We start from the raw sequence: 14,538 nt of genomic DNA, 5'->3' as shown, positions 1-14,538 counted from the left end.
AGCCTTTCATCTTGATGGATCCCAAAATAGTTGACAAATTGTATTCATATTTATATAATTTGTCAACTATTTTATTAAATAACTGCCTCTTGTTTCACCCCAGAAATGGCTGCATTGCTGTGATGAGTGAAATTACCCACATTAACAGTAGTTATTAAAGCATCATCCATATGTTAGATCTATGGATAACAAAAACAATGTTTGAATTCTCTTGCTTAATCTGTCATAGGAATTAACTAAACATAAGGTGGCGAGTGTGGCTCCTGCTCTGTTGGAGTTACTGGAGGAAAGGAGATCAGACAGAACAGGAGGGAATCTACATATTTTGGTTTGCGGCTTCTAGAAGGCAGTTAGGAGCTAAGAGGAATAACAGAACATTGAGAATCATAACAAAGGACCTTGGAAGCACTGCTTTAAATACCCACTTGGGGGCAAATTGTCCTGAGCCTGAGTACTGTGGGCAAAGTACACATGGACTTGGTGGGCGGAAGGGGGGTACAGAATTCCTCTTTTTTTTTTTCCCATTCCCAGCCCAGAGCTAGAGGGGAGTCTCTGGGCTGTAGCAGTGTTTATAGCAGTGGTCCCCAAACTGTTCAGGGTCGCACCCCCCCATACCTTTGTCCGCACCAGTTCCCCAGGCCCGGGAGTGGGGCCATGGCTATGGAGGGCGCGATGCAGACGGGTAAAGGGGCCGAGTCTGGGGCCACAGCTGGGGCTGAGTCTGGGGCCGGGCCTGGGAACAGAGCTGCAGTTGGGGGCCGAGGCTGGGTCCGGGACCAGGAGCTGGGTCTAGTAGCCAGGCCATGGCTGGAGCAGAGCTGGGAGCGGATCTGGGTGGCACTTCCTCCCTGCCCCCCAGTAGGGCCCGGCTTAGGCCCTGCTGCGCCCCCCGGTCTATAGACTGGTATATGTACCCTGGTGTTCTGGCTATTGATCAGAATCATTCACCCTCTGCCCCACTGGCCACATCTTGCCTTTCCTCCATTCCCCTATCGAATGCTTTCCTACCATGGGAGCTGCCATGGATCAGCACATGGGGGTTCTGCCTCTTCCTTCCAACCCCCGTATGCATCACTGCCTTTTGGGGTCTTGTCTGCTGATACAGTGTCTGAACAACATTTCCCCCTATGAACGTATTCTATGTTCACATTTCATAGAAAACTTTATTTATATAGAGCCCAGTTGTGGGATTCTTACTCTCAACAATGAGCATTTATTTACTCATGCGAGTAGTCCTGTTGGCTACCTGCATGAGTGAATGCTAAGGGCTTCACAATGGGGCCCATAACATTACTGTCTGTAGGGCCATCCCTAGGCCCCAGGCCTCCACTGGGGAGCAGAAGCAGGCTTGAGAGGAAGGGGGGAACCACCCCCCAGTATGAGCCGCCGGAGCAGAGCAGGTTGTGCGGGGTCTCTCCACTTCCTGCCGCCTGGTCAGTGCAGGCCAGGCCGACCCCACACTCACGGGGCGGTGAGAAGTGGAGTGACCCAGCCCCAGCCCACTCTGCTCTGCTCCCCTGGCTCCCAGCCTTGGTGGGCGGGGGGAACCACCCCCCCAGCACTCGCCGGTGGTGTGGCTGGGAGCCGGTGGCACAGAGCGGGCTGGGGCCGGGTCGCTCCACTTACTACTGCCCGGTGAGTGCAGGGCACCCGACCCCTGCTGCAGTCCTCAGGGGAAGGGGTGGAGTGGGGGCAGGGCTGGGGCGGAGCAGGGTCGGGGGCTTTGGGGAAGGAGTAGAGTGGGGGCAGAGCAGGGGCGGGGGCTATGGGGAAGAGTCAGAGCTGGGGCTGGAGCAGCATGCAGCTGCGTAGGGCACCAGCCCAAATTTCCTGGTGCCCTATGCAACTGTGTACTTTGCATATGGGTAGGGACGGCCCTGACTGTCTGAATACATCCCTGGCTTGTTTATTGTCTAGAGCATATTTCATTGCACCCTTGATGCTCTCATACTTCCTGCATGTAACTTGGCCGAAAGAGATCAGAACTGTGAAGCATCATCCTAGATTCCAGCTGGGATATGTAACGTTCTCCTCCCCACTCCCTGGCCACTTCCCATGTTAAATAGTTTCCCAGGGTTGGAAATGCATCTCATGGCTTATGCTTCAGATAAATACAAAAGTTGTGGGTTTCCCCTCCCCCCAAGTAGATTAGCTGTGTTTAGAAGTATGAAATCCATGTCACTTTTCAGTTCATCTAGGAGTTGTGTGCTTCCGAAATGTCACATTTATTGCGGAGCTGTTTGACAGGGTAGAGAGTTCTGCCGAGGGAAAAGGGTGGGGATGGGAGTTATTTGACACATATATCTTCAAATTGAACAAAGTGTGATTTATTTTTCTTTGCTGCAGTCTGCTACCAATTTTCAGTTTAGATTAATAGCTATGAAAACTGCAGTTCGTACTGTCATATTCATTAGCTATTAACACCATGTCTGAATTGACAGGACACCTATTTATTTTTTAATTCCCTTGCACGCATAAGATATGTGTCTACCATCCCTTTGGCATGTCTAACTACTTAATTTGTGCCTATCCTTCCCTAGGCTTTGATTCTTCTAACATCACACATCCACCTGAAGGAACAAATTAATACTCTATCAGGAGCTGTTTTCAAAACTTTAATTGGGAGCCTGTTTGAATTCATATTTCATGGATTCACTGCTTCAGGAACCCCTGACGTCTCTTTCCCAAAGGCATGTACTTCATTGATATTTTAATTGCTGCAATAATCAGTTTGCCAAAGAGGTGGGTTCTTCCCAAGGCTGCCAAATCCACACTGTCCAACTATAATGTGAGTGTGATTTTATATGCAGATAAACAGTCTTGGATCCCAGTCAATCATTTAATCAGTTTTAATTCAGCTGCATAATCAGTAGCAAACAGGAGGTTTTTTTAATATGATGGTCTCTCCAGATGGTTTGGCATTTTACCCAGAGTGATACAGATAACATCCCTGTTTCTCATCAGTTCTATGTCAAAGGCATCTTTAGCTTTCTGAAAATGTTGGGGGAAAAAAAAGGGGGGGGGGCGCGGGAATCGAGAGCCAAGACGTGCCTTCAGTCTTTCTCTGGTATCTAAGGAACCATCTCAGATATGCAGGCTAAAAAACAAGCCCCTTCTTATCTCATGTTTTATGCAAGGATGTCCACCAAATTTATGCAACTTGTAGAAGAGTTCACAAAGAAAATGACTTTGCTTCCTGTGTATGTTTGAATGTTGGTACTTCTAAAATTCAGATGCACTTTGACCAATTTGTTGTTTGAGAAAAGAAATATTCACTAGTAGAAATGATGGGCTGGATTGTGCTCTTTGCATCCAGCTCCCAGGAAGGGGTCATGCTTAACGGCACTGTTCCGGGGGAGCTTCAGGAAGAATAGTGCCTTGGAGAGGTACATTCTTTCCTGGGCAACCCAGTTGCATTGGTTGGGAAGAGTCATTTGTGGCACCCATGTATAACCTGCAGCACCATCCCCCTCATTTCCCCATGTGTGACCTGCAGCTCTACTGGCTGTGGCTCTGGTTACTCTCTGCCCCTTTCAGCCCACTTCTTGTCCCATTGCTATGGAGGAACCTAGGCCCTAAGCTTCCTCAGGCACTGGTGCTGCAACTGTGACAGGCCCTAAGTAGTTCTGCAACGTGTGGTGGAACCAGTACTTACTCCTACTCCCTTGTGCAGCTGGGTAAGAGAGAGGCGCTATGTGATTAGTACCTTTTAATCTCCAGCTTGTATGTGATTGTTCTTTGAGTGCTTGCTCATGTCCATTCCAAAGTAGGCGTGTGCTTCCTTTGAGCATCGCCGCCGGAAAGTTTTCCCTCCGTGGTATCCGTTGGGTCGGCTCTGGTGTCCCGGAGTCATGCCCTCATAGCACCAGTATAAAGGGCCCTGCCACCCCCTCAGTTCCTTCTTACCGCCGAGGACGATGGCTGGAACTGCAGCTCATCCTTGTGTTTTCCCGCAAGTGCCTCTCTCAGTGAACTTTGCTTATTTACTGTACATGGTTCTTTTGTAGTGCTTAAGTTTCAGTTAGTTAAATTAGCAGCTAAGTGCCCTGTAAGCCGCTAAGTGCCCTGTAAGAGCGCCCCTCCCCCTGACCCACCCTAGCCTGGCCCCCAACCTGCTGTGGCCAGGGCAGCCCCCCAGCCCCGACTATGGCACAGCCTGGACCTGCTGCGGCTGGGGCGCCCCTGGCTGTGGCGGCCCGGTGCTCCAGCCCTGAGTCCCCTCCCACACTCCAAACCTCTCAGCCCCACCCCCTGTGAAACCTCAACAGATTCATGAAGAAACTGAAGTTATGCATGGTCTCCCTGGCCTCCATTATCCCTTCTCTGGATCCAGGGGCTGGTCTGCTGCCTTCGACTTGAAGGACGCTTATTTTCATATTGCAATCTTTCAGGGACACAGCAGGCTCCTGTGATTCGTCATGAACCACATGCACTACCAATTTACCGTGCTGCTGTTCGGCCTGTCAGCGGCCCCTCAGATGTTCAAGAAATGCATGTAGGCAGTCATTGCAGCCTTCCTGAGGAGGCAAGGGGTCCAGGTCTACCCTTACCTTGACGACTGGCTGATCAGAGGTCGGACCAAGACCCAGGTGGAGGCAAATGTAAAGTTAATACTGTCAACTTTCCCAGACCTGGGGCTGTTGATAAATATGCAGAAGTCTACCCTTTCCCTGGGTCAAAGGATAAAATTCATCGGGGTGGTCTTCGACTCGACCCAGGCCAGAGCTTTCCTCCTGGAAACCCTTCTGAGAAATTGCCATAGCAAAGAACTGCTTAAAGCTCCTGTGACATATGGCAGCATGCACCTATGTGGTACAGCATGTAAGACTGATTCAGGCCTCTCCAGACTTGGCTGGCATTGGTATGTGCACTGGGCCAACACCATTTGGACATGGTGATTTCACTTTCCCTGTCGGTGATTATCACCTTTATTTGGTGGCTGGACCCATGGACAATATGTGCAGGAGTTCCATTCTCGAGGCCCTAACCGTCAACACCTCTCGTTACAGACTTGTCGGCGATGGGATGGAGGGCTCACTTGGGGACTCAGGGCCTCTAGTCTCCGGAAGAACTCTCTTTACACCTCCAGGTGAGGGAACTGAGGGTGGTATGCTTTGCCTGCCAGGCATTCCAACCCCACTTGGAGGGCAACTGCATGTTGGTCCTGACAGACAACACGACTGCAACGTTTTATATAAACAGGCAGGGCAGGGTGCGCTCCTCTCTCCTTTACCAGGAAGCTCTTCACCTGGGGGAATTCTGCATAGCCCACTTGATCCACCTTGAAGCCTCTTACCTCCCAGGGTTACAGAATGAGCTAGCAGATCATCTCAGCAGATCCTTCTCCGACCAAAAAAAGTGGTCCATCCTCCCAGATGCCATGATCACCATTTTCCAGAGGTGGGAAACTCCCCAGATGGATCTGTTTGTGATAAGGCAGAACAGGAAGTGTGTCCAATTCCTTTTACATAGAAAGGACTAAACCCTTCTGGAAATTCACTCAGCTTTTTGTAGCCATTACAAACAGAATGAAGAGCCATCTAGTCTTGGCTCAAAGAATTTCATCATGGATCACTTCCTGTATCCACACATGCTACGACCTAGCAAAAATCCCGGGACCCTCTGCTGACAGCTCATCCTACAAGGCTCAAGCATTGGTGGCGTTATTCGTGGCTCAAGTTCCTATCCAGGATATATGTAGAGTAGCAATGTCATTATCAGTCCACGGTTTTGCATCCCACTACACCATCACCCAGCAAGCTAGAGATGATGCGGGTTTCGGCCGAGCAGTGTTGCAGTCAGCATGCCAGTGAATGCCGAACCCTCCACCTGCACAACTGCTTGGGAGTCACCTACCTTGGAATGAACATGAGCAAAAACTTGAAGAAAAAACTATTACAGACCTTCCATAACCGTTGTTCTTTGAGTTGTGTTGCTCATTTCCATTCCAAATCCCCCCTTCCACCTGCCCCTCTCTCGGAGTTAGCTGGCAAGAAAGAACTGAGGGGGCAATGGGGCAGCAGGGCCCTTTATACTGGTGCTATCAGGCTGTTACTCCAGGGGGCACCAGAGCCAACCCAACGGATATCCTCTGAGGGAAAACTTTCTGGTCGTGGTGCTTGGGGCGAGCACACGCCTACATTGGAATGGACATGAGCAACACATCTCGAAGAACAACATTTATGCAAAGTTAGTAACTGTTTTTTCTGTCAGATGTGTGCACAGCACTGTACAAGCCAACGGGATGTAGCTTTTCTGCATTGAGGATCTTATCAAAGGATCAAATCCTGAGGCCTTGACCCAGGTTTTTCTCAGTGTTAACTAAAGGAACCTTCCACTGACTAAATTATTGGCCCATTTACATTATTATCTATTTGCTCCTTGTGAATTTGGCTGGTGGTGATTTCTGATTCCTAAAAGGACTCTGAAATATTACAAGGGAAAACACCACTTTATTCAGCTAAACCAGGGCAAGCAATCCCAGCTGTAATAATAAAGCTGGCCTAAAAAGCTTGCACAGTTTGAAAACTTAGCTATCTGTCTTTGAACCTTGTTAGCTTTTCAGTTTCCCCTTTGGTTCAGTGTGCAACCACATGCTGCCCCTTCAATCATACTGATATAATGCATGAAACTTCAACTACTGATGATCTCTGGCTGGTTTTTTTGCTGTGTTAATGTTCCTTGCTATGCAACTAAGTGACAGGCCTGGGGAATCTGTGGTGAGGCTGGGAGCCTAGCACTGAACAGTTAGGGGTCTGATTAGTTTGGAGGGGGGAAATGTTGACATTGTTACAGTATTTTCTTGTGGTTTTATATAGTAACCCAAACATGACATTCAACGCACTCTTTCATTTCAGGTTAATCCTACAGCTCCCTGTTTAAATGTTACTGACACTAATGCAAAGTGATTAGAGCACTGCATTCACCTTCTGTGTTTGTCTTTGTTCCTTGCACATGCATTGGGAGCTTCAAAGGGAGTTTAGGATTAAGGAACAATGGGTTAGTAGATGGGACCCCGGACTTGGAATCGGGAGACCTGGGTTCAAGTCCTAACTCAGCTACAGACTTCCTGTGTGACCTTGGGCAAGGCACTTAATCTACTCTGTAAACCTGGATAGTACGTTCCTACCTCACAGGGGCAATGTGAGGATTAAAATCCATTATGAGGTTGCTCAGATGCTATCCTGAAGAGAGCCACACAAATAGCTAGGTATATTATACCCTAACACCAAAACTCCGTCTTTATTTAGACTTCCATAGATCTTTGTCTGCAGCTCTCAGAATGCTTCACAAAGGTGTGCAAACATCATTATCCTCTTTATACACGTGTAGGAAACCAGAGGTGCAGAGGAGCAAAGAGGTTTGTGTAGGATGATACAGCAAGTTTGTGACAGAGTTGTGAGTGTAACCGGACTCCCGGTTTTCTACACCAGTGTTTTTCAAAGTTCGGGTTGCGACCCAGGACTGGGTTGCGGCATGAAAGGCACTGGGTCGCTCTGGTCAGCCGACCGGGACCCAGCCCTGAGCCGCTCCCACACCCCAAACCCCTCATCCCCAGCTCTGTTGGGTCACAGGCATCAACAATTTTCTTGAACTGGGTCCCCAGAAAAAAAGTTTGAAAACCACTGCTCTACACCGCAGCTGTTGCTTCTTGAAGGCGGTGCTCTACAGTGTAATATTCTGTCCTTGGTAGCATCTGTCATTAAAAGCCAGTGGGCTGCCTGTGTAACCCATGGGGGAGTGTGCATTACAAGTTCTCCTCTGTGCCTGATCTGCCAAAAATATGAATCTGTTCTAGCCCCAGGAGCAGACCGCTTGGTTCTTTAGCTCTTTAGCTTGGTTCTATAGCAGTTTGTGCTTTTAATTCTGGAGGTCCTCGGTTCAAGCCCTGGTGTGTTGGCCAAGATGGCAACCGGCATGTAATCGTGTTCAGGGTGAGGTTTGGTCCTTATTTTACATGGAGTTCTATTTATTAATGTTTCTGACAGTTCCTTCTTGACGCTCACTGTCATACTTCACTTAGAATTACTTGACTCTGGTTGTGCAAAACATGGAGGCTGAGATCTTTCATAGCTGCACATGGGACTTGAACCCCAGTTTCAATTAAAATTTGTGGAAATAGAGCATCCAAATAACCTGACAGAAAATGCCACTCATAAATCATGTTTATTTTTTAACTGAGAGAGGAGAACAGCTTCATGCTTTAACTTGGGAGGGAATTCAAAATTAATCCAAGAAATATAAGGATTAATTTCTTTAGTGTAACTCAAGCAGTGTTCAAAGAAAGCCAACATGTCCATCCCCCACAAAACCCCACTTTCTACAAGTAGATTACTGAGCCAACTATGTAAACACATATTTAGGGACCTTTTTATATTGAGTCAGGTATTTCAGGTCAGCAAAGAAAGGCTAAGAATACAACGTATTAGGGAATTTTTAAGATGCTGTGTGAAGTATTCGTTTCCTGGACTCTAACACTTCTCCTTAATGCTAGTCTGGGGTTTATTGACTTCTTAAGTTAGTGTTAGGTAAACTCATCACTGCTTCCAAACACACATGCCAGGTAGTTTATAGACTCATACATCTTAGGGCAGAGGGACCATTGAGTTTGTCTGGTCTGACCTCCTGCATCACAGCAGCCATGAAAATCCCCTTAGCGATCCCTTCTTTGAACCCAGTAGCTGGTGGTTGAGCTGCAGCATGCCTTTTAGACAGCCCCTTCCTCCAACCATGCCCCCCCTTCCTTCATTCCTCCCCCCCATCTTGAGTTGACTTGTATATATTATGGTCTAATGAACTAGCAAGGGTGGTTGTGTAACATTGCCCTAAAGCAGAGGCGCTCAAGGATGGAGGTGGGGGTGAGGCTGGAAAGAGATTGGGTGGGCTGTCTGCAGGGATGGGAATGCACATGGTGCTCCCCCACTGGCTGTATACAGCAGTAGTATCGTCTGAGCTAAATGTTATTTACACGCCCTTCCCTTTTTGAGGCGAATCCTCAGGAGCGTCATTGCTAGTGCGACTTCATTGATGCCCATGTTGCAAAGAGCCAGGGCAGAGCTGTGGGGGAAAGCCCGGGGCTGCTGTGTGGAAAACTCTGACCTCCTCTGGTTCCCTCGGGCTCTGCAGTGCTTGGGATCCAGCCCCAGGTAGAACAGCTGGGGAGAACCGTGTGGAGATTTCCTCTCCGAAAGCCTCTCCTCTAGTTTTTTCCACAAGCGCAATTAGGGAAGGGAAGGAAATTGAAAGATGATGGTGATTGTGTGACCATGTGTGTGACAGGTTTAAAATGTTACAAAAAGGGGCCTGAGAGCCACTTCAGCATTGTGGAGACATGATAAATGAAGTTTTTTGTGGAAAACAATTGCCTCAGTCCTCTCTGCCAACAGTGTGAATGCTCTTCTGTTGTTGCAGCTTCCTTGTTTTTCCCAAATTGGGTGCTGCTGCGATTATTAGAACTATGTATTTTTTTGCTGTAAGATCTGCAAGAGCTACACACTTTAGAGCCAGGGGTAGTCAATTATTTTTTTGGCACGGTCCAAATTTCTTGGGCAAGGTACAAATTTCTTTGGGCAAGGTATAGTCAAGGTCCAGACTCCAGAGAAAAAAATAATAATAATGATAATAAGTAAATAAAAATATTTTGGAGTCTGTTCAAAAGCATCTGGCCGTCCAGATTTGGCCTACGGTTCACCTATTGACTATCCCTGCTTTAGAGTCTTTTCTACAGGGAGGATAAACAGATATCAGAGATGAGTGAGAAATTCAGAGGGCCAGGTTCTGATCCCCTTTGCTCATGACAAGTGGCACATTCTCTCTGGGAGGTCCACGGTCCAGTGCTTAGGGCACAGACGCCCTGTGTGACTTTGGGCAAGTCACTTAGCCTCTCAGTGCCTCAGTTCCCTGTCTGTAAAATGGGCATAATAGCTGTACCTACCAAACTGGGTGTTGTGAGGATAAATACATTAAAGATTTTGAGGTGCTTAGATAGTACAGTCATGGGGGGCGGGAAGGTAGCTATCTAGAGAGAGATGGGTGCTCCCACTGACTTCAGTGAGACTTCTCTTGGAGTAGGTGCTATTCGATGTGGGTAAGGGTATCAGAATCTCTCCCAAAGTGAATAACAGATTGGCTAAAAATTGTGCACACAACCAGTCTGTGCTAAAACAATGTATACTTTTCCTTATTGTTGTGGTCCTGCCTGTCTACTTACTTACTTTCTCCATCCTCCTGTCATTTAAACTGTAAGCTCTTTGGGGCCGAGACTGTCATTTATTATGTTTATATAGCACCTCGCACAAGGGGGTCCAAACGGGTTGAAGCTTTCTGACACTACCGCAATCCAAAGTTTCATCCTATTAATAGCTTACTCTTGCCTCTTCACTGTCATCAAGCAGCTAATGAGTTTCTCAAATTCTGCAAACCCATTGTGAGACTTTCTAAATTCTAAATGTGGAATTCTAAATGTGAGCTGTGTAGGTTAGTTTGGATTGGACACGTTGTATGTTTCTGCTTCTTGAATGGGTGAAGACAACTGTTAAGAACTAGATATCTGGAGCGAATGTGCTTGTTTATGAATTTGCTTTTCACAACAAGAGAGAGGATGGTCCAGTGGTTAGTGGTCTTACAGACCTGGATTCAACCACGGACCTCCCTTGTGACCATGGGCAAGTCACTTAGCCTCTCTGTGTCTCTGTTCCCCATCTGTAAAATGGTGATAATAACCCTGCCCTTCCTCATAGGGAGTCTGTGAGAATGAGTGCATTAAAGATTGGGAGGTGCTCAGATACTCCGGTAATGGGGGCCATTCACATACCCAATTTTCAAACAAATGCTATGTTGCTGTTTCTGCAAAATTTCTAAATCTGGGGCTAGGATAAATGCAGAAAGCAAATGCAGAAGTGGAGTGCGCACAAGCAAAGCAAATTCTAAAGCCACATTGAAATGAACTTTGACGGGAAGGTTTTTGTAGTCTTTGCCCTACTCTGTATTTTACTCTTAATTCAAAATATCAGGGTTATTTAAAAATTATTATTTTTAAATAATAGTAAAGCTTTTTTTTTTTTTTGGTTAGTCTCTGCTCTGTTCTGCTGAGAGCTGGTCCTGTGCGTCCTCTCCCTACTTACATTTTCTTTGGTGTTTCCTCAGGTTACTACAGGATATTTCCCTGAGTGTGACTTTGAATGTGACACAACAGTGATGCAGAGACAGTAAGTATTTAAGACTCTATTTACAGCCATGGTAACTCCCTCCCCTATTCTTTGCTAGGACCTGCCTTCTGTTTCTGAATTCCTTTATGCAGAAAGCTTGGAAGGAAATGACTGTAAGATCATATGGTTCCAAAATGGAAGGTTCAGGTTGAGACACTTTGCTTTCACAGCTTATTGTTCTCTTGTTTAAGAATTCCAAAAATGGCTTGTTCAGCTTGGATGTGGAATGCCAGGTGAACTCATCATTATTGCAGGAAAGGGCCCAGAACCATAAAAATAATAAGAGCACTAATCTCTATGAGCAGCAAATAAAAGGCAGTGATACATTATCAAAATTCGGCATGCAATACCCAGGCACAGAACAAGCAGAGGGTGTTGGGCTACCTTCTGCCTGTTTGTGGAGGTCCCATCGATATCACTAGGAACTCCACTCTGAACCAAGGAGACCATAATGTCTCTAAACCCTGGAGTGGCATGTTGAGGGGACCTACTTTAAGTGGTGCTACACCAGGAATGAATTTGACTTTGGGTTCATTCCAGCCCTGACTGTTTTGTCAGCCTTTTGTCACTTTGTGTCAGAATTGGAGCTCCGTGAAGGCTTTTCACACCTAAAAGTAAACGTTTTCAGCCTTTCACCATTTATACTTTGGGGAATAAAGTTTCTGGCAATTAGCCTAAAATTTTCATTACATCCAAAAGTAGCTTCCATAATGGGAAGTTCCCTTCTCCTTCCACAAACTTTTTTCCCCTTGTCTGGCAGAAAAACTATTTGTGGCATAAACCTGGTTAGATTTATTAGCCCTGGACTGGAGAGAGTTTAAAAAAGGAAATGGCCTGCTGTTATTTATTGGTTGGTCCCATTTCTAATTTTTATGGGTGAATTAAATAAACAACTGTGAATTTCAGCAGATCTTTCCTAAGCTTTATGTTATGCCTTCCACTCAGCTCATTTGCTGGTCTATTCAATCTCCATTTAATTCAGTGGAAAACTCAGCACCCAAACCACTTATAATGAAGACAAAACCATTTCCAGCCTTTATTTCAGTCATTGTTGATGGCTTTGGGCAGGTGTTATCGGATAACTCAATGATTGGCCATTGAAAATGGTAATTTTAAGTATTTATTTATTTATTTTTTATTTTTAAAATATCAGTAGGAAAGGCTGTTTTTCTCAAGGAGATCAAATGTGAAAGAGCTCAAGTAAAAGACATGACAATAAGAGAATACTAAGAGAAAAATGGTGTTGCATGGGTGTGATTAACTTTATAGGTGCCTCTGTGTTATGCTTGCTGTCACCCACTCTCTAATGGTCACAATGAAAATCTTATCAGCCATTTACACCAAAAAGTAGATAATGGATTTTGCAAAATTACAGGCCAAATCCCGCAGCCTTTCCTTGCATAGAACCTCAACTACTTTCATTAGGAGAAAGATTAGAGCTCAGATTTGGAATGGACTAATACCTGCTTGATCAGATCCTGTAGTCCTTACTCCTTGCTTTGGATATTTGACTGCAATCAGAGTTTGCTTGAATGAGTAATGAAGTGTGGGAACTATTGTAGAGTTGTCCATAGATATTTGGTTACTTACAGAGATATTCCTTGCGACAGTTATACTCTTAAATTGCCACAGGCCAAATGTGGGATCCAAAATGAGGAGGACAAAAACAAAATTACTCCAAGAAATTTAAGGATTCATTTCTTTAGTGTAACTCAAGCAGTGTTCAGAGAAAACCAACATGTCCATCCCCCACAAAACCCCACTTTCTACAAGTAGATTACTGAGCCAACTATGTAAACACATATTTAGGGAGCTTTTTATATTGAGTCAGGTATTTCAGATCAGCAAAGAAAGGCTAAGAATACAACGTATTAGGGAATTTTTAACATGCTGTGTGAGGTATTCGTTTCCTGGACTCTAATACTTCCCCTTAATGCTAGTCTGGGTTTATTGAGTAAACTAGTATTTAAAGAGTCCTAAAATGCTTATTCTTGACCTCCATTGATGACCCTTTATTGTTGGGCTTGTCTTCACTACCGCGGCTGTGCCGATGTAGCGCATCTGGTGAAGACATGCTACGTAGATGGGAGATGCTCTCCTGTCAACGTAATTACTCCACCTCAATGAGAGGCGGAAGCTATGGCAGCAGGAGAGCGTCTCCTGCTGACAGTGCAGTATAGACGTTGCTTTAAGTCAAAGAAACTTACTTCTGGCGGGCGGGCAGGGAGGTGGTTTTTTCACATCCCTGAGTGGTGTAAGTTACATCGAGTTTAGCAGCAGTTTAGACAAGCCTATTATATTATGGAAATCAAGACTGCTATGAAGTCTTAAAAAACGCATCCAGTGAATTTTTGACAAATTGTAACCCCCTGAAAATAAGGGTTTCTATAACAGAAATACCAGAAATATCAATCAAATACCTTGATTAGCATAAACTATAGGGTAAACCAGAAGTAGTCAACAGGCAAACCGCTGGCCAAATCTAGATCACCAGGCACTTTTCAGTGGAGTATAACATTTTTTTATTTACTTATTATTATCATTATTATAATTATTTTCTCTGGAGTCTGGGACCTTGACTATACCTTGACCAAAAAATTTGGACCTTGACAAAAAATAATTTATTACTCCTAGTGTAAACCATAGCTCTCAGCCTTCCTAAAATGTGAAACCTGTACAAGAAACTTTATTTGTGACCTCCCATCTTCAATGATTGTCCTAAGTAGTCCCGAACATATTACATCCACTTCTGCTCATAGCTTCTTCAGGTTTACACCAGATTAACTCCATCAAAGTCAGTGGTGTTATACCAGATTTACCCAGGCACACCTGAGAGCCGAATTTGGCCCATTGACTACAATTCTCCACTAATTTCATTCCAAGATCACCTGTATTGAGCAACCTTTTACTAGCCAAGCAACCCAGAGAGCCTGCTCATGAGAGATGCAGAGCATCCAATATGGGTTGAGGGTGCTCAGCACTTCCTAGGTTGCACTCAGGCTGCGATTCAGTCAAACACTTAATTGTGTGCTAGGTTCTCTGCTGAACTGGGAAGTCTTCAGTGATGGGTTCGTAATGGGATTAGTAAATAAAAGTGTCAAAGGATGTTGGCGAATTTTTTTTTCTAACAGTGATTTGCTCTTTTCTCCTTAAAAATAAGCGTCACAGATTTTATTTCTACTGGTGAAAGATATTTTGCACTAATGTTTTTGACTGTGCCGTGTAATTAATCATCTGTGTGTGTGTGTATAGAGTAGGCAAACGTAAGTACACGTGTGACAAACTGACAGTATCCTGAAGAAACCTTATGGAATGAAGATACACTTTATTG

At 45.4% G+C, this 14,538-nt stretch overlaps 1 protein-coding gene across 4 annotated transcripts in view; it reads left to right on the top strand.

Annotated features, from left to right (window-relative positions):
* The window catches only part of SEMA5B (semaphorin 5B), a 362,762-nt gene that overhangs the window by 101,081 nt on the left and 247,143 nt on the right, over nucleotides 1-14,538 (top strand). For all 4 annotated transcript variants that reach the window (XM_048869807.2, XM_048869808.2, XM_048869810.2 and 1 more), the window contains exon 2: nucleotides 11,146-11,207. The gene's annotated coding sequence lies outside the window, so the exon portion shown is untranslated. The remainder of the gene's footprint in view (nucleotides 1-11,145; nucleotides 11,208-14,538) is intronic.

The sequence above is a fragment of the Caretta caretta genome, chromosome 11 (genome assembly GCF_965140235.1).
Source record: "Caretta caretta isolate rCarCar2 chromosome 11, rCarCar1.hap1, whole genome shotgun sequence".
Classification (NCBI taxonomy): domain Eukaryota; kingdom Metazoa; phylum Chordata; order Testudines; family Cheloniidae; genus Caretta; species Caretta caretta.
Note: the sequence above shows the minus strand (reverse complement) of the source record. Positions and strands in the feature narration are given on the sequence as shown.